Source organism: Rhinopithecus bieti, unplaced genomic scaffold (genome assembly GCF_001698545.2).
Source record: "Rhinopithecus bieti isolate Rb0 unplaced genomic scaffold, ASM169854v2 scaffold_4916, whole genome shotgun sequence".
NCBI lineage: Eukaryota > Metazoa > Chordata > Mammalia > Primates > Cercopithecidae > Rhinopithecus > Rhinopithecus bieti.
Genome location: NW_016804605.1, coordinates 955,823 through 977,593, shown reverse-complemented (window position 1 = coordinate 977,593; position 21,771 = coordinate 955,823).

Here is a 21,771-nt window from a genome sequence, read left to right as displayed (position 1 = left end):
GGGAAACCGCCCCCATGATTCAATTATCTTCCACCAGGTTCCTCCCACAACACATGGGAATTATGGGAGCTACAATTCAAGATGGGTGGGGACACAGCCAAATCATATCACTTACTTTGCAATAAATTGCCTTTTGATTGTAGCTATGTTAGGTTGTGGAGAATCCTAGGGAAGCAAATACTAGCTCCCAAACGGAATGTGCCTTCACCTTTTCTGGCCTCAATTGCTGCTTTGTTTGCAGCCTGCCTCCTGCCCAGCTCACATCCCACCTTCTACTATGAATATCTGTGTCCATGAGTAACCCGCGTAAAGCCAGGTCTCATGACCATGTATCTATAAGATGCCACATCAGAGGAACATTGGTCTCACTCTGAAAGCTTTAGGTAATAATGGAGAGTTTCACTGTTGGTTTTGTCAAAAGCACACCACCAGTCACTGAACAGCACCCCATCTGGAAATCCTTTGGAAAAATCACCTTGAAACACTTTCCAGTCTCCTCCCAGTTTCATCCTCTTGGAAAATGGATTAAGTCCATCTCCTCCCTCCCTCTCTCTCCTACCCCCTGCACTCAGGCCTTTCTCCAGTTTGTTGCCAGCTCAGTCTCAAACCACTCATGCCCCCTTACCTGCCCCACTCCAGCAATCCCTGTGGGAAATGTAGGCTGGGTCCCTGCTCTGCTTTTTCTCCCTTGTGAAGCAGCCATCTTTTTATCCTGCCATCTCTCTGCCTAAGCATAAGCTCCATGAGGCCAGGAGACTGTGTCTAACTGCTTTCTCCATCCCCTTGCTGTGCAGGCAATTTGTGTATAATGAAAGCACCATGAATGTTTGTGTTGCAACAAAGTCATGAGGCAATGGAGACAGGGGTTTCTCTGCTTGCCTCTCTTAAAATTCTGACCACTAGCAGTACCTGCTCCAGTCTCACCCAAAGTATACCAGCTACCAAGTACACTAGCGTCCTAGGTTTGCCATAACAAATCACCACAAACTTATGTGGCTTAAAGCAACAGAAATATATTCTTTCACAGTTCCAGAGGCTAGATGTGCTAAATTAGGGTACTGTCAGGGCTGTACTCCCTCCCAAGCCTCTAGGGGAAAATTCTTCCTTGCCTCTCCTGGCTCCTGATGGCCCCAGGTGTGTCACCTTGGCTTGTGACAGTATACCTCCAATCTCTGCCTCCCTCTTCACATGGCCTCCGCTTCTATGTCTTTCTTCACCTAGTTTTCCTGTAAGGACACCATATTAGGGCCCATCCTAATCTAGTATGACCTCATCCTAACCTAAACAACTACATCTGCAAAGACTCTATTTCCAAATTCTGAGTTTCAGGTGGACATGAATTTTGTGGGGACAACCTCATATAATAGGAGACAAAAATAATGTTTTGAGGTGGTCAGATCAAATCATGCTTTCTTGTTCGCAATCTACATGAGTGATGCCATATAGTAGAGCTCTTGCCTTGTTGGTCAAGGAGTAGCTAATGGTTTCAACGAATATAAATTTTATCTAGTACATTATGATAGAAGAAATTTCTTTCTTTTTTTTTTTTTGAGACGGAGTCTCACTCTGTCGCCCAGGCTGGAGTGCAGTGGCAGGATCTCAGCTCAAAGCAAGCTCCGCCTCCTGGGTTTAGGCCATTCTCCTGCCTCAGCCTCCCAAGTAGCTGGGACTACAGGCGCCCGCCACCTCGCCCGGCTAGTTTTTTGTATTTTTTTTTAGTTGAGACGGGGTTTCACCGTGTTAGCCAGGATGGTCTCGATCTGACCTCGTGATCCGCCCATCTCGTCCTCCCAAAGTGCTGGGATTACAGGCTTCAGCCACCACGCCCGGTCGACAGAAGAAATTTCTATCCCCTGCATCTCTAGGCATTGCTAGAATAGGTTTGCATCCCACGTTTTTCCATCCCAAGTGCCACAGAAGCCACAGCAGCCACAGCTACCATGTCCTGTCTGCTGAGGCAGAAGCAGATTTAGGTTTGGTGCCGCCTGACATGGATCTGATTTGTTCCTGTGGAGGTCCACCTAGAGAAAAAGAATACAAAGTTGTAAACACAAAATTAGGTTCAAGAGTGAATATTTATTTAGAATGAGAAAATAAATCACCAAAGGCTATACATTTTTAAAGGCTGACAAATATAAAATCTCAAATGTTTGCTTTTAACTTTTTCCCATTTTTGGCTGCGTCTTGTTCACCTTTTCACATGCAGCAATTTTATGGTATTTTCTGCAGAAGGAACAGAAAATTGAACTCTTCTTCCTCTAGTGTGGAGTCTTGAAATTTGTTTTCATTGTGGAACCTTTAGAAAAAGTTTCAGCTCCGTAAGTTGTTACTGGGAACTTCATGTAAAATTTCAGGATTATCAAAGTCAGAAAAAAATATCTATACAGTTTCTTTCATACATGAGCTGTAAGATTTTTAGAGCATTTCAAGTTTTATTGTGTGTGACCAACCTTAAATACTTTTTGAGTTGACGACATTGATTAACTAGCTTGATGCTGATGTCCTTATGTGGTATATAAAGAGTTTTGCTATTTTCTTTTAAAGAAAACTGTCTTTCACCAAATCGAGTTGAATGAAATTACTGCTCATTTCAACAGGACGCAATAAAAGGGGCACAAGGAATTCATCAAAATAAAGCTACTGTTGACCTTTTTGTGTGTTCTATTGAGAGCATACATTATCTTATTCTTTGCCATAATTTTATTTCTTTGTTTTTGTGCTTTCTGTCTAGAAGTGTCTTGCTTCTCGTCATCATCTTTTTACCTCTGTTGTCAATTTCATTCTATTTTCTTTGTTATTGTAATTCTTTTCTTATCTTCATAATTTTGACCAGCAGAGATTTTGTTATTTTTGTGACATAAAAGAGAGTTTTGACATTTAAAGTTTCAGCCAGGATTCTTTTTTTCCAGTTTACACTTTTGGCTTCCACTGAAATAGTTCTGTCTCGTAAGACTTGAATTCATGTATAATCAACAATTCTGAAAAAAGATACAAAATTAATCTAAAACTGAGATATAGCAAAAAATTCGAATCATTTTTAAATTATCTCTAGTTTTTTAGCTACATAGTTATACTATTAAATTATTCTTAAACAGTATGCAGGGACTTGATGAGCATGTACAGAAATGTTGCCACTGAAACACCTGTCCCACAAGGCTATATCACTGCATTTGCGACAATTTTAGGTTCCATTTCTTCTGGATCCAAATCACACTTTGTGAGAACCAGATGTGTCAGACACATCATTAAGACAATCCAGATGATTTAAGATGGGGCTTGACAGTTTGGGATGCATAAGACATGAGACCTCACACTGAGGTACTCGCTATTGGTAATACTGATACAGGTCTGTGCCCTGTGAATACAGGAATGCTCATTTAAAAACAAAACAAAAACAAAACAAAACAAAAAACCTCTTATTTCACACAATTAATGCAGGGGGCACTTTTAATTGCACATACTGCTTTGTTGAGTATATTTCTTGTGGATGAGAACTTCCATTTTGACTTAGGTGCCAAGGAGAACCAAATCCACCACTTAGAATTTTAAACATCTGATCATTTTAGGCATTTTCCACAAACTAGCTACTGATCCCTTTTTGTTTCTCCTCCTGTATTCATGTATTCCTGCTGCCACAGAATAGCAGACATGTTCATATTGGGATCCCGCCTCTGGCTTTGCCAGAGCACAGTGGGTGGTAGAAATGGTTTTGGAAGACTTTTCTACCACAGGATGTCTATCACAACTTAATTATGAATAGAGGAGACAGTGATTCACATCAATAAATCTCATGAAACTCAAACCAAATGCATCCCCAACTCAACTTCGCCTCACCAAATTCCAGCAATGCCCACAGCTTTCCAATGCCAGCAAATACAAGGGGAAGTGTGACATATTAGAAGTTGGAGTAGAGAGGCAGTGGCCTGAGCTAATTTAAGTAATGCCTTACTTTTGAACATTGTACACACACATTTATATGACTATGCAAACGCATTGCTGGAGCCCTTCTCAGAGCCTTGAAAGATACCTATACAAGTGAGAAACCCTAAAGCTTAAGTGTCATTAGTTTCAGGGTAAATTCACCTCTGCCTGGCAGTCATAAATGCTCTTCTTCACTTGGACTGCAGGAGAAAATTAGATCCTCAGGCCACTCCTTTCCTGGCCTAAGGTTTGTCTACAAAGTTCTCTTATATGTTAAATCATTGGGATGTATTATGTATTAGGAGGCAGTAAAATTCTTCATTCTTTCCTGCTCAATACATATTCTGGATTTTTTATAAATGACAACATGATGTGATTACACCCAATGTGTTTGATCTACACTGCTCTGTTACCATGCGCTTCCCAACCCTCATCACCTCTAAGGAGATGTGGTCTTATGGACTCTCTGGAATGAAGACCATACCCTGGAGCATGGAGGTAAGAAGTTTTAAAGCATTTCAAGGCATTTATTGACTCTCTACTAGGTGCCACATTCTGTTGCACATGCTGGAAATAAAAGACTAAACAAGTGCCTGCTCTCAGGAAGCTTACGTTTTATTGGTGTCATGGGTAAGATAAACAATAAACAAGTAAGTAAACAAACGTCAAGTAAAGATAAGCAAAATGTGGAAAAAATAGAACGTGGAAATTAGAGGGGGTTGTGGGAAGGCAAGTGTGCTACATCACAGAGTGTAATCAGAGAAGGTCTCTCTGAGAAGATGACCTCTCATTTGAAATGAGACATGATTTAAAAGAAGGCAGCCATAAATAAGCAGATACAAGGGTATTTATGCTACAGAAAACAGCAAGCAAAAAGGCCCTGAGACAGAAATAAGGTTGATACAGTCAAAGAACAGAAAGCAAGCCAGGTAGACCAGGGTAAAGTGAGGAAGAGGGATAGCAAATGACCTCAGGGGCAGGTCCTAGGGAGCCATAACACAGACTGAAATTTATTCTGAGAGTGATTAGGAGCCTCTGGGAGGGTCTTGAACAGGAGAATGACATGGTTGGCTTATGTTTTCAAGGGTCACTTTGACTGCCACACAGAGGCCTGATCACAGAGGAGCAACAACAGAAATGCAGCCATCAGCTATGTGACCGTTTCAGGGACCCAGTAGATCACGATGGCTTAAACATACAGAAAGTGATTTTACCAAACTATCCTCACTTAATGATCAGGAGTTGGCTTATGTGCTGCCCACAAAGTGCCCTACCCGTTCAGCCACCGACACTTAAGGTGGTGATAGGAGAGACAGAGGGGAGAGCCTAGCCGATGCAGGAATAAGCAATGTCGAGAAATCCAAGGTGACTCCTAGGTGTCTGGCCTGAGCACATGGGTGAATTACAGTGCCCTGTTATTAAACGGGGAGGACCAAGAGACAAGTTGAGGGGCAAAGGAGTTGTAAATCAAAAGTTTTGCTTTGGCCATGATGAACTTGAATGTTTCTTAGACATAAAATGCCAAATAGGTAGTTGATCTTGTAATAAAACATCTTGGTCGGGTGTGGTGGCTCACTCCTGTAACCCCACACACACGCTACAGGCACAGAGAGGCTGATGCAGGAAGATTGACTGTGCCCAAGAGTTTGAGACCAGCTTGAGCAACATGACAAGACCCCATCTCTACAGTTTTGTTTTGTTTTGTTTTGTTTTGTTTTGTTTTGTTTTGTTTTTTAAGTGCGGCACAGTGGCGTCAGACTATAGTCCCTGCTACTCAGAAGGCTGAGGTGGGAAGATCACTTGAAACCAGGAGTTTGAGGCTGCAGTGAACTGTGATAGCACCACTGCATTCTAGCTTGGGCAACAGAGTGAGACTTTGTCTTTGTCTCTAAAAATAAAAAACAAAATAAAGAATCTGATTTGAAGTTTTGTATTTGACCACTGACAGATTTCAGGCCCCACCCTCCATCTTTTGGGCTTGTCCCACATCTGTACAAGCTGATAGAAAGATTGGGTACTTGGTCTGCAAGACCTAAACACCAATCTGCTGCTCCACTCCTTTCTTTCCCTCCAACCCAGTCCTCCTCCTTTAGAGCTAAAGGAACCCTTGAAGTTTAAGCTTAGTTATCCATTAAGCTCTAAGTTGAGATTCTACTCCTGTGTTTGGCCTGAATTGTGGGTTCAGGGCTCTGCCTGGGTCACTCTCTCTGAGTTAAGATCTGTGGCCCTGCCCAGCATCCCAGTCCTGAACCAGGTCAGAGTTCACCCCTAATCCCCAACCCAGGGTTAGGGCCCTGGTGACCTGACCCAGGGTCCTTCCTACTTTCAATGACATCCTCCCTAGGGTCAGACCTTATCCCTGAACCCCTGGTCAGTGACATATGAACACCACCCTCTTATCTGATTCATATGTGTTGACTCCCATAAGGTCCCCGCTTCTTGGACCCAAAGTAGCAAGAAGTGAAATTTCACCCCTGTTATAGCATTTAGCACTTTGTGTACTCAGTTTTAGATGTGTCTGTCTCTCCTGCTAGGGTGTTCCCTTAGCCATCTTAGGGAAGCACATGCACGCGCGCACGCACACACCCTACAGGCACAGAGCAGGCTGTCAGGAACTGTTTATTGAATAAATACAGAAAGTCCTGGGCACTAGTTGAGAAGATTGGAAAGGCTTGGTGGAATAGTCACAGAAGAATTCATTTTATTTTGACAAAGAGGACACGTGTGGTAAAGGGAAAACTAAGTCATTCCTTTCTTCAAAAGTAAATACGTTTTGAAAAGTTTCAGGAATGAAAAAAATTCCTCAGTAGAGTCAAAGTTCCACTTTAAAAGTCAGGTTTCCTTTCTTCTTAAAGCAAAACTAAATAGATAAAGAAAAGATTTACATATGAGGCAAGATTTGAACGTGAACCTCTTTTGCTTTGGTTCTGGGTGACGAGAACGAGGGGCTTTAGAAACAATACTCAAACCATGAAATGTTTAGAATTATAGAAACTTTGAGTTTCTTTTCTTGCCTGCAGAATAAAGGAAAAGAAAATAGAGGGTCTCAAGATAGCACATTGACTTACTCAAGCTCCCATTGACTGGGACCTGCATATTGGCCACTGCATTATGTCTCTTAGAAAATCAGAGGGTATGCTGTAGCTATTCCAGCATGGGCTTTGGAATTAAAAAGACCTGGGTTTGGATCCCAGCTCTGCTCTTTGCTAACTGTGTGACCTTGAGCAACTCCCTGAGCCTTAATTTCCTCCTCCATAAAATAGTTATGATGAGGACATAGAAAATTATACTAAAAATGCCTAGTACCCAGTGCTTTTTTTTCCTGGCCCCTAGACCATTGATCTTTACCTGAGGGGGTGCAAAGCAGTTCTGAGCATTTTGGGTTCAGAAATGTTGATATGGTTTGGCTATTGATATGGTTTGGCTGTGTCCCCACCCAAATCTTATCTTGAATTGTAGTTCCCATAATTCCCATGTGTGGTGAGAGGGACCTGGTGGGAGGTAACTGAATCATGGGGGCAGTTTCCCCCATGCAGTTCTCATGATAGTGAGTAAGTTCGCATGAGATCTGATGATCTCACAAGGTGCTTCCCTCTTTGCTCGGCTCTCATGCTTCTTCTTATTCTGCTCTCAGTCTGCCACCATGAGAAGAAGGACGTGTTTGCTTCCCCTTCCACCATGATGGTAATTTTCCTGAGGCCTCCCCAGCCCTGTGGAGCTGTGAGTTAATTAAACCTCCTTCCTTTATAAATTACCCAGTCTTGGGTATGTCCTTATAGCAGCAAGAGAATGGACTAATACAGTAAATTGGTACTGCAGAGAGCGGGGTGCTACCATAAAGATACCCAAAAATGTGGAAGCGACTTTGGAACTGGGTAACAGGCAGAGTTTGGAACCATTTGGAGGGCTCAGAAAAGACAGAAAATGTGGGAAAGTTTGGAACTTTCTAGAGATTTTGTGGGCTCAGAAGATAGGAAGATGTGGGAAAGTTTGGAACTTCCTAGAGACTCATTGAGTGGCTTTGACCAAAACATTGATAGTGATATGGACAAAGAAGTCCAGGTTGAGGTGGTCTCAGATAGAGGTGAGGAACTTGTTGGGAACTGGAGTAAAGGTCACTCTTGCTATGCAAAAAGACTGGTGGCATTTTGCCCCTGCCCTAGAGACTGTGGAACTTTGAACTTGAGAGAGGTCATTTAAGGTATCTGGCAGAAGAAATTTCTAAGTGGCAAAGAGTTTAAGAGGAAGCAGAGCATAAATGTTTGGAAAGTTTGCAGCCTGGTGATGTAATGGGAAAGAAAAACCAATTTTCTGGGGAGAAATTGAAGCTACTGCAGAAATTTGTAAAAGTAATGAGGAACCAAATGTTAATCACCAGGACAATGGGGAAAATGTCTCCTGGTCATGTCAGAGAACTTCATGGCCACCCCTCCCATCAGAGGCCCAGAGGCCTAAGAGGGAAAAAATTTTTCATGGGCTGGGTCCAGGGCCCCCGTCCTGTGTGCAGCCTCGGGATTTGGTGCCTTGCATCCCAGCCACTTCAGCCTTGGCTAAAAGGGGCCAAGGTACAGCTCAGACTGTTGCTTCAGAGGATTTAAGCCCCCAGCCTTGGCAGCTTCCACATAGTGTTGGTCCTGCAGATGCAGAGAAGTCAAGAATTGAGGTTTGGAAACTCCACCTAGATTTCAGAGGATATATGGAAACACCTGGTTGTCTAGACAGAAGTCTGCTGCAGGGGTAGAGCCCTCATGGAGACCTCTGAGAGGGCAGTGCAAAAGGGAAATGTGGGGTCAAAGCCCCCACACACAGTCCCCACTGAGGCACTGCCTAGTGGAGCTGTGAGAAAAGGGCCCCTGTCCTCCAGATCCCAGAATGGTAGATCCTCTGACAGCTTGTACCATGCACCTGGAAAAACTGTAGACACTCAATGCCAGCCCATGAAAGCAGCCCAGAAGTGGGGCTATACGCTGCAAAGCCACAAAGATAGAGCTGCCCAAGGCCATGGGAGCCCAGTTCTTGCAGCAGCATGACCTGGATGTGAGACGTGGAGTCAAAGGAGGTCATTTCAGAGCTTTAAGTTTTGACTGCCTCACTGGATTTTGGATTTGCACAGAGCATGTAGCCCTTTCATTTCGGCCAATTTCTCCCATTTGGAACAGGTGAATTTACCAAATGCCTGTACTTCCATTGTATCTAGGAAGTAACTAACTTGCTTTTGATTGTACAGGCTCATAGGCCAAAGGGACTTGCCTTGTCTCAGATGAGACTTTGGACTTGGGCTTTTGGGTTAATGCTAGAATGAGCTAAGACTTTGAGGAACTGTTGGAAGGGCCTGATTGTGTTTTGAAATGTGAGGACATGAAATTTAGGGGAGGCTGGGGTGAAATGATATGGTTTGGCTATGTCCCCACCCAAATCTTATCTTGAATTGCAGTTCCCATAATCCTCATGCGTGCCAGGCAACTGGTGGGAGGAATTGAATCATGGGGGCAGTTTCCCCCATGCTAGTCCTGTGACTGTGAGTAAGTTCTCACAAGATCTGGTGGGATTATGAAGGACTTCCTCCTTTGCTATCTCTCATTCTTCTCCTTCCTGCCACCATGTGAAGAAGAATGTGTTTGCTTCCCCTTCTGCCAATGATTGTAAGTTTCCTAAGGCCTCTCAAGCCCTGTGGAACTGTGAGTCAATTAAACTTTCTTCCTTTATAAATTACCCAGTCTTGGGTATGTCCTTATAGCAGCATGAGAATGGACTAATACATCCACAGAAGATTCTCATTAGACCAAGCACAAAACAATAAAAATATTTAATTGTTCTCAGCCTTATGGAAAGATGGTTTTCTGGGTTGGGGGATGGGGGAGGAGAATTGAATTATTAGGTTAAAAAAAACCCAAGAGATTACATCTCCATTCAAAGTTGAAATAGCCACAGAACAGAATCTAATCAAGTTTTGTAAAGGAAAAGCCAAGACAAATGCATGAGATGGGCCCCCTTTGAACAAGATACTCCACCCTGTCATGAGTGTGCAGTGCCAATGTCAAGGTAGTGCCCTGAGTATGGCCAACGATAAGGAACAGACCTGGAACATGTTGGGCCTCTTTGAAGTTCTGCACATTGGCCTCTAGAAGGGAGGTGTAAAGGGCATCTCTGTTCATTTGATTAATCTTAAACATGACGCTAAGAACTTTCCACCAATGTGGATGCCCAGACAGGAAAGAGAAAACTTGCACAATAAATGAAGATAATAAGTGAAGATTCTGATTCAAAGCTCCCCTTGTGCAAATCTGGTAAAACTACAGGCCTTAAAGTGACAGTTCCCATTATGGAAGGCAGAATTTCCCAAGATTTGTGGTGGGTTTTCTAAATCTGAGTTAGGTGAACATGACATTTTTACATTTAAACTATTTGTAATCTCTTCATTTTTATTGTCAACATGCACTTTCTCTCCTTCTCCCTCCTTCCCTTGAAGAAGAAGAAGAAAAAAAGAGGCTCTCAATGGTTTTTAGATAACTGGTGGTGGAGAGGCAGCCTAGTCCACTGGAAAGAACACAGATTTGATGGTCAGATAGATCTAGGTTGAACACCTTTCTCCCCTGTAGGTAGGTGATTTTAGATATATTCTTTGTCTTTGCTAATCTTTGCCTTCTGCATCTGTAAAATGGAAAGGCTAATTCTTACTGCAGAGTTATTGTGAAATTTAAAAATAGCATATGTAAAGCGTGTTCTCCCATGATGAATAGTCCCTATTACGAACAATAACAGTATTTACTCCAGGCCTAAATCATCGCCTCACTACTCAACCCTGACCCCTTGTTTCCCCAGAAGTGAAATTATGACTAAAGGGAGCATAGGCTTTGGAATTGTCTCTAAAACTAACGAACTAGGCAGCCTTGGGAAATTTTTCAACCTTTCCAAGACTCAGTTTTCTTATTTGTAAAATGAAAATTATAAGATTTTGAGTACTTGATGAAATCGTCTAACATTTGTCCTACCCACCAAACTGCAAGCTTCTTGCGGGTAAGGCCACATTTGTGTGGTTTACTTCTGTGTCCCCAAAACCTGACACCACAGTGCACCATCCCAGAAGCTGGAGTTCTGAAACCTGCTGTCAAGTGGCTTGTCTTCATGCCCACTACCTACCTACCATCTGCTGCCAGACTGTCCCCAAACTGTCTTTCTATCTTTCCACTGAATGTCCTGCAGTGGACTGCCTCATGGTGACTACTTGCCTGCATAACTCAATGGGCAGAGAAGAAGTCTGCCAATAGCAAATTGGCAGAATCCATCATGTCCCCTCCTCCCAGGATCTGCCACAATGGACCTCCCTGACAAAAAACCAGGGCTTAAGGGAGTGACGGAACTATGGTGAAGTATGTTTCAGTAGCTGGAACAGCATGAACAAAGACTTCAAGCCTTGAAAAGAAAACGGCAAGCAGTTTAGGCTGAGTGAGGACATTAAGGAAGTGTTGTGAAGTGGTGCAGACCAAGTGCAGCTTCAATGCCAAGAAGTTGGGCTTTATTCTTTGGGAGCCTCCAAGTATTTTGAAGAGGGAGAAGTGATTAGAAGCTCAACCTAGAAGATAAATCTCACACTAATAAAGATGTTTATTAGTGTGGGGAGAGCTGGAAGCAAGGAGATGAGTTAGAAAGCTGATACATAGTGCAAACAAGTGGCTTGCTCGAGCTCAAGGAGGACTCACGAGAAAGAGTCACAGCAAACATTACTGTACGTTTTCTATAGCTCTTTTCAAGGAAAACCTTTGGATGACTTTAAGTCGGTGACCTAGATTATAATCCTGGCCATAATCTGCTGGCTGACTTTGGCAAGCCACTTCATCTCTCAGGGGCTCCCTTTCCTTATCCACAGAATAAAGGGCTTGGATCAAAAGATCCCTTTCAGCACTGCATATTCATTTTGCTCTTCACAAGTTCATTACATTTCCAAGCACCTGTGAGAGAATGATAAGACACTTTGATTGAAACCAGAAAGCCAAGGCATCCAGGGAGACCCCCACCACGCTTCTCCAGATGTGGGCCATTATCATTTAGCACAAAGGACTGCCAGGCAGCTAAAACAGAATATTCTGGGAAATTGCTCCGTAACTGGGCATTTGTCCTTGTAAGCTTAAATCAAAGCACTCTGAGAATAAACTGTTCCCACAAGGAGATAATATTATTTCTCCTGGCCTGGTAAGGCAATGGATGTGTGTGTCTGCTCATACTTCTCCGATTCATCAAATCTCAGAGGCCATAATACATTTCCAGAGGTAGCCAACCAGCTGTCACATAACTGGAAAGGAGCAAAAGAAAAAGAATGGGAGCCTGATATTCCCATCCTGCTGGTGTCTCTTTGTCTCTTTGGTGAAACCAGCAGCTGGTAAGATAAAAGCAAAAAATAACAAGAAACATCCAAAACACCAAAGGGTGTCAAAAAAAAGGGGGGGGGGGCAGGAGGTGGAACAGAGGAAAGAGAAAAAGCAGAAACAAGGTCTTGGGACAGAGACAGTGTGGTACTGTGACCTGGGAGGAGAGGAAAGCCACAGCTTGAGTCCAGGGCCACCTCTGTCCTGGTGCCAAGCACAAGCTTGACTCCTGGGAGCTTTTCAGCTCTCACATTCTGGGGTTCAACCTTCCCAGTACAGATCAGGTACTTTCTAGCACTTGGGTTTCCAGGAAAGAAAAATAAAAAGTTTTGGAGTATGTATGTCACACCAGGCATTTACCAGCATATGATGTTAGACAGCTTGTTTGGCCTCTGAGTACGTGTTTTCTCATCTGGAGAGCATGGAAAGTCACATCTACTGTATTTCATCAAATCTAGCACACTACACACTGTAAGATTTGCCATTGTTTTATGTACACTTAGCAAAAGAGAAACAAAAAATAAGCTTGACAATTAAATCACGATACAAGACTCTCATCACATAGATTGTAAGATTCAACTTGATGTTAAAGATGTTAATATATGGAAACATGGAGTCTTAGAATCTATGAAATGCAGCATTTGCAAGGTTGTTGAGAGCTCTAAAAATGAGGCCATCTGTGGAAAAATGCCTAGTGCAGTGTCAGACACACTTTAAGGACAAATATGTATAATTTCCGTTATCATCACCATCATAAAACAATTATCTGAGGCCTCAGCAATTTCCTGGGAAGTGGGGTTGGACGTGAACACTGTGTTATATCTCCTTTTGCTCCTTTCCACCTAGCACCTAATCCTTTAAAAAACTTAGCAGATACCCACCACGTACCACCAAGGTGCTGAGGGCTTTTAAGTGTTGATTTGTCAGCCAACTCATTGAGTTGTCCCATATAACTGCGAGAAATGCTAACACTATGGTGACCACAGCTTGAACCATCACCCAAAGTCGTTGTCCCTGCCAACTGTTTGACAGAAGTGATGCCTCTGGGGAGGTAGAAGGTGGGAGAGTTAAGGCCACCATTTTGACTTCTGCCCACCAGAGTCTCTGCTGCTTAAACGGATGGCCAGAGGTGCCCGGCCTCTTTAAGGACTATGTTAAAGCTCACCTACTTTGTTTTTAATCTCTTTCTCCCCACTCTCTCATATTTTAAAATTTTATTATTTTTTCAAAAAAATTCTATATGATCCTTTCACTATGTCTATGTACATTTTATTTAACTTTTTACCCTTATATTTTTAGATTTTAACTTCTTATTCATACTTCAAAAAAAACTTCTTATATGTTAACTTTCTCGCCTCATCTGTTATGATCTATAGTCATTATCCTTTATGTCTTTTATTTTCATATTTGTATTCATTAATTTTGTATGGAGGGAAACCCCTTCTTTTCCCTATCCTCCTGCTTTACTGGCTGGACCCTTGAATCAAATTAATAAGAAACGGGGGAAAAAACAAATTTAATTATATACACACGCAGCGGAGTTCACAAAGAAATGAAAACTTCAGGAAGTGACCAGATGATGAAGGCCAGTATACCATCTTAGGGTAAACAAACAAAAGGCAGGTTTGGGCTTCTGGGAGCAGAAAAGTGGGGTTTGGGCTTCTGGAAACAAGAGGTAAGTTATGGGAAGGTGAGGGGGGACTGTGTGATACACAAGGGCTGTTTGGTGATCCAAGTAAGAGGCTCTGAAGTTATAAGAGCTGTCCCAAGGAGTAGCTTTCTTCCTGGGAGGAGACACATTTACAAATTTCCTTTATACATGTACATTTCCCTTGCTAAAAGGGGAAATTTATACTCTATATTTAGGCAGTTAAGAAGGAGTAAAGAGCTCTTCCTGCTGCTTCTGATACTCAATTCCCTTTAGGTCAAAACAGTCCATATGTCAAAGAGGTAGAGTTCAAGGTGGCATATTCTGGTGCCCTTCAATTTCTAGTATTTTATCTTATTCTTACTCTCTTCCAGACTATTTCACTATTGTATTTCAACTCTTAGCCTTTTATCTTTACTCAATTTTTAACTCTTTTTTTCACTTCTCATGGATGTTTTCAGTTAAAATAAGATCATTAAAATTTAACATTACCTCCTTTCTTACTTTTCATCGACATACCCTTTAAGATTTTTTATTATCTTTTTAATGTGTTCTTATCATGGCATACAAGAAGCATAAATCCTAAGTTATATTTGAAAAGGGAGCTCATCAAACACAAAAGACACATACATGTATTAGATAATTCCATTTACAGTCGTCCCCTCAGTACCTGCAAGGGATTCGTTCTAGGACTCCCCAAAGACACCAAAATCTACAGATGTTTAAGTCCCTTATATTAAATGGCATAGTGTTTATATATAACCTACACACATACTCCTGTATACTTTAAATCATCTCTAGATTACTTATAATACCTAATGCAATGTAAATGCTATATAAATAGTTGTCATACTGTATTTTTTATTTATATTACTTTTATCATTGTGTCTTTTTTTAATATTTTCAATCTGTGGTTGGTTGAACCTGTGGATGCAGAACTTGCGGATATAAAAGGCTAACTATATTTGAAGAACAGAAACAGGCAAAATTATTATGTGCAGTTAGAAATCAAGATAAAGGTTAAACTTGTGGGTTACAGAGAGAGTAACTTGGAAAGGGGCATGGTGGACTTCTAAGATGTAGGAAGGTGTTGTTTCTTGATCTGGGTGTTGGTTATGTGGGTGTGTATATTTTGTAAAACTTCGTCCAATTGCCACTTAGGTGTATTTTTTTTTTTGTAGCCATGTTATACTTTAATAAAAAGTGAATAAATAAACCTAAGATGAAAAAAAATAAAGAGGGTGGCTATGTAAATTACAGCTAGCCATTGGATGCCTTTGGAGAATCAGCTGGAGAAGCTGCTGCAGTCAGATACCAGGGACAAGAGGAGGCTTTACCCTCCTTGTGCTACTAAGGATGCATTACTCTCTCATGTCCCTCAAACCTTTGAATACTCCAAAACCTATAGGTTAGGCCTTCCCTGGTCACAGTCTCTCTGTGCAAACAACACACCTGACTTATCAAGGGCCTGCAGTCGCACTCACCTATCCATCCTATAATATTATCAGCTGTCTACAGTACTTCGAATAATGCCTGGCTATAAAGTAAATAACAGATATAAATTTAAAATGTCACATGATTTCAGGAGTTCATGTCTTTTTCTCTCTCCTCTCCAGACTGTTCATTAGCTAGGTAATGAAAGGGGCATTATCTGCAATGGGGGCGGTGGGCAATGAAGGCACAAGGGAGGGCAACCTGATTCTTTAAGATGATGGGGGAGGCTTGAGGAAAACCATCTGGAGGAAGTTTCATCTCAACTTCCTCCAGATGGTTTTTTTCCTGGAGGAAGTTGTACTCTCCAGGATTTAGGCAAATGGAGTGGTGAACAATGGGGAGAGTGTTCCAAGGTGAGATGACCACATGGGCAAAGGCCGGCAGGTAACAAGCGTGGAACTCTTGAGGAACTGAAAGAGACTCAGTCTGGAAGGTTCCCAAAACTTCACACCATGAGCACCTTAAAATCTATGGGATTTTGTCAAACTGCCAGATTGGGGAGGTGGTCAGGAGGCCTCACCTGACAAGAAGTCCCTTTTTGAGCAGTAAGGTAGCTGTGAACCTCCTCATGAGAGAAGCACAGAGACAGGTCTGAACAAGGCTTTTTGGAACCCTTGCCTGCTGTTAGCCTTGTATTTCCAGGTTGCTCCATCAACCTTCCTGGTGGATTTCCAAAAGGTGCCTCTTGATGTGTGGCTTCTCCCACATCTTCTTGCATAATGGTTGAAGAGAAACTGACTATAGTTTTAAAAACAGAATAAACTGCCCCACTGAGTATCAAACACTTCACTGAGCACACCATACCCCGTGCAGTATTGGAACCCAGGGTATCCCTGAGCTTTAGGTCCACTAGGAAAGATTGTGGGGCCTAGGCAGGAGCCCAAAACTACCTTTCTTCATTCCTTTTCTAAGTTCCACAAGGAGAACAGCAAACTGCTCTGTATACTATAAATTCTAAAGGAACCATTAAAATAACAAAACAGAACTGTAGCTAAGAAGCCAAAAAGGAGATAAAATGGAATCATAAAAAATAAAAAATCCAAAAGAAGGCAGAAAAAAGGGAAAAGAAAATTAAGAACAGATGGAACAAATAGGAAACACATAGCAAGATGATAGGCTTAAACCTAAGCATATTAATAATCACTTTAAATGTCTCATAAACATAGATGCAAAATTTTAGCAAAATCAATTAAGCAATATAGAAAAAAGTCAATGCATCATGACCAAGTAAGCTTAATCTCCAGGATGCAAGGTTATTTTAGCATTCAAAAAATCAGTCTGTAATTCACTATATGAACAAACTAAAATATATATACTGTCTCAAAAGATGTTGTGTTAGTCCTTTCTCATGCCTCTAATAAAGACACACCCAAGACTGGGTAATTTATAAAGGAAAAAGGTTTAATTGACTCACAGTTCTATAGGGCTGGAGAGGCCTCAGGAAACACAATCATGGTGGAAGGGGAAATAAATATATCCGTCTTCTCATGGTGGCAGGAAGGGGAAGGAGTGCCAAGTGAAATGGGAAGCCCCTTATAAAACCATCAGATCTCGTGATTACTCACTCACTACCATGAGAACAGCATGTGTGAAACCAACCTCATGATTCAATTATCTCCACCTGGTCCTGCCCTTGACATGTGGGGATTATTACAATTCAAGGTGAGATTTGGATGGGGACACAGAGCCAAACTATATCAGATGTAAAACAAAATTGATACAATCCAACATCTATTTCTGATAAAAACTCTCAGCAAGCTAGAAAAAGAATGGAAACTCCTCAATCTGATAGAGGGCATCTATGAAAAACCTACAGATAAAATCATACTTAATCATAAAAAACTGAATATGTTCCTTCCTAAAATCAGGAATAAGACAATGATGTCTATTCCTACCACCTATTCAACATTGTACTGGAGCTTCCAGCAAGTGTAATCAAGCAAGAAAATAAATTAAAGTTTTCCAGCTTACAAACTATGAAATAAAACTGTCTTTATTTGCAGATAACATAATCATCCTTGAGAAAATTCAATATACTCTGCAAAAATGCTGCTAGAACTAGTGAGTTTAGCAAGGTTGAAGAATACATTATCAATACCCAAAAGAATCAATTTTATTTCCATATACTAGCAATGAATAATCAGAAAGTTTTCTAAAATGCAGTTTGCAATAGCTTTAAAAACATTAAATACTTAAAGAAAAGTCTGACAGCAGATATGAAGAACCTATACACTAAAAACTATAAAATATTGCAGAGAGGAACTAAAGAAGACCTAAATAAATGAAAAGCTAAATATATCTTGTTCAGCATTTAGAAGACTCAATATTGTTAAGACAGCAACATTCCCCATTTAGCCTATTGATTCAACACAATCCCAACCAAAATTCCAGCATGTATTTTTTGAGAAATTAACAGGCCTTCTAAAATTCATAGGAAAATGAAAAGGATCTAGCATAATTAAAACAATTTCGATAAAGAAGAAAGTTGTAACACTATCACTACCTGATTTCATTATAAAACTATAGTCATCAAAACAGTGTGATTATTGTTGATTAGACAAATATCAAATAGATCAATGGAATGAAACAGAGAATCCTGAAATAGACTCACGTTACATAGACAACTAATTTTTGACAAAGAAGAAATGGCAATTCCACAGAGAAAAGATAGTCTTTTTAAAAAATGATGCTGAAACAATTAGATATTCATATGCAAAAAAACTTTTGTTTACACCTCATTCCATATAGTAAAATATACTCAAATAGATCACATGAAAACCTAATGTAAAATCTAAACCATAAAACTTTTAGAAAACCAACATGAGGAAAAATCTGTGTAGCCTCAGATCAGCCAAAGATTTCCTAGATATGATACCACAATAATGATCCATAAAAGAAAAAAAAAAGAATAAATTTATAAAGACACACTGTTAAAAGAATGAAAAGACAAGCTATTGGACTGAGGGAAAATATTCACAAAGCACAAATCTGATAAAGACTTTGTATCTGGAATATACAAAGAACTCTCAAAATTCAATATTAAGAAAACAAAAAGCCCATTTTAAACATTGGAAAATGATTTGAATATATACTGCACAAAAGAAAATATTACTATATGTATAGGTAATAAGCACATTAAAAGATATTCAACATCATAGTAATTAGGAAAATACAAATTACTAAATATTGATTAGAAGGGCTGGAATTTAAAACTAGCAATACCAACTGTTAACAAGGATATGAAAAAACTAAAATTCTCACACACTGGTAGTGGGAATGTAAAAGGTTACAACCACTTTGGAAAATAGTTTGGTGGCTTTTTTAAATGTTATACATAGAGCTACCATATGATCCAGGCATTACACTCCTAGGAATTTATCCAAGAAAAAACAAAACATAGTTCATACAAAGATCTGTATACAAATGTTCCTAGCAGCTTTATTTGCAAAAGCCAGATACTGGAAAACACAAGACCAAAAACAAATGTCCGTTAACAAGGTCAATGAATAAACGAATTTCAGTGTATCTACACAATTAAATACTACTTGACAATAAAGGAACACTCACAGATGAGACTCAAAATAATTATGCTAGGGAAAATAAGTTACATTTTAAAGAACACTTACCATAAGATTGTCTTTACGTAAAGTTCTTTTAAAAGTAAACAAATTAAATTGGAAAGGAACAAGTCAAATTATTCTTGTTTGCCAATGACATGATCTTATATTTAGAAAACCTAAAGACTCCACAAAATCTCTCAGAAATGAGAAACAAATTCAGTAAAGTTTCAGGATACAAAATCAACACACAAAAATCCATAGTGCTTATATACACCAACAGTGATCAATCTGAAAAAGAAATCAAGAAGACAATCCCACAAATAAATGCTACAAAATATTAAATACCTAGGAACAAATTTAACTGAAGAAGTGAAAAATCTCTATAAGGAAGACATAAGACACTGATAAAAGAAATTGAAGAGGGCACACACAAAAAGCAAAGATATCCCATACACATGGATTGGAATAATTAATATTGTTAAAATATCTATACTTCCCAAAACATCTATAAGATTCAATGCAATTCCTATCAAAATACAAATAACATTCTTCACAGAAATAGAAAAATAATCCTAAATTTTGTTTGGAACCACAGAAGACCCCAATTAGCTAATGCAATCCTGAGCAAAAAGAACAAAACTGGAGGCATCACATTACCTGATTTCAAAATATTCTACCAAGCTATAGTAACCAAAACAGCATGGTGCTAGCATAAAAGTAGACACATAGATCAGTGGAACAGAACAGAGAACCCAGAAATAAATCCATGCACTTAATAGCCAACTCATTTTTGACAAAGGTGCCAAGAACATACACTGAGGAAAGGACAGTCTCTTTAATAAATAGTGTTGGGAAAACTGGAAGAATCTATAGGCAGAAGAATGAAACTAGACCCCCATCTTTCACTATATACAAAAATCAACTCAACATGGATTAAATATTTAAATGGAGGATCTAAAACTACTGAAAATTGAAATTACTAAAAGAAAACATTGGGGAAACATTACAGGACATTGGTCTGGGCAAATATTTTTTTAATAAGACCTCAAAAGCACAGGTGACCAAAGCAAAATTAGACAAATGGGATTACATCAACCTAAAAAGCTTCTGCACAGCAAAGAAAACAAACAACAAAGTGAAGTGGCAACCTACAAAAAAGGAGAAAATATTTGCAAACTACCCATCTGACAATGGATTAGTAACCAGAACATATAAGAAATTCAAACAATTTGACAGCAAAATAATAATAATAATAATCTGATTTAAAAATGAGCAGAAGACCTGAATAGATGTTTCTCAAAAGTAGGCATACACATGGCAAACAGGTATATTAAGAAGTGTTCAAAATCTTTGATCATCAAAGAAATGCAAATCAAAACCACAATGATATACCATCTCACCTCAGTTAGAATGGGTATTATCAAGAAGATGAAAAATAACAAATTGTTGTCAAGAATGTGGAGAAAGGGGAATGCTCATACACTGTTGGTAGAAATGTAAAGTAGTACAGCCATTTTGGAAAGCAGTATAGATATTTCTCAAAAAAAAACTAAAACTAGAACTACCATATGATCCAGCATCCCACTGCTGGGTATCTATCCAAAAAGAAAAAAAAGGAAAATCAGTATATCTGTACTTTCATGTGTATTGCAGCACTATTCACCATAGCCACAATATGGAATCAACGTAAGTGCCCATCAATGATGAGGGAATAAAGAAAATGTAATTATACACAATAGAACATTACTCAACCATAAAAAAGAATGAAGTCCTGTCCTTTGCAGGAACATAGATGTAACTGGAGGTCATTAGATTAAGTGAAATAAGCAGGCACAGAAAGACAAACATTGCATGTTCTCACTCATACGTGGGCACTAACAGGGCAGATCTCACGGAGGTTGAGAGTAAAATAGTGCTTACCAAGACTGGGATGGGAAGATGGGAGGGTAGATTAAAGACAGGTTGATGAAGAGGTACAAAACTACAGTTAGAAGAAACAAGTTCTAGTATTAAATAGTACAGTAGAAAAATTATAGTTAACAATAATTTATTGTATATTTGTATATTTCTTTCTTTCTTTCTTTCTTTTTTTATTTTGAGATGGAGTCTCGCTCTGTCACCCAGGCTGGAGTGCAGTGGCACAATCTCAGCTCACTGCAACCTCCATCTCCCAGGCTCAAGTGATTCTCCTGCCTCAGCCTCCTGAGTAGCTGGGATTACAGGCGCACACTACCACGCCCAGCTAATTTTTGTATTTTTAGTAGAGACAGGGTTTCACCATGTTGGCCAGGCTGGTCTCGAACTCCTGACGTTGTGCTCCACACATCTCAGCCTTCCAATATATTTCAAAATAGCTAGAAGAATTGTAATGTTCCCAATACAAAGGGAAGAAAAATGTTTGAGGTGATAAATATCCCAATTACCCTGATTTGGTGACTACACATTGTATATAGAGTTATCAAGATAGCAATGTGTACATCAAAAATATGTAAACTATTATCAATTTTAAAAGTTTTTAAAATATTAAGCAAATTTATAGTGACAGGAAGCAGATCAGTGGCAGAATAGGATGGGTGGGGAGTCAAGAAGAGGAGGCTAGGAGGAAGGGGTTATAAAGCAGCATAAGAAAAGTTTCGAGGGTGATGAATATGTCCACGATCTTGATTGTGGAAATGGTTTCACGTATGTATACATACGTCAAAACTTATACAATTACGTTCTTTAAATATATGCAGTTTGCTAAGTGTGAGTTACACCTCAATTTTTTTTTTTTTTTTTTTTTTTT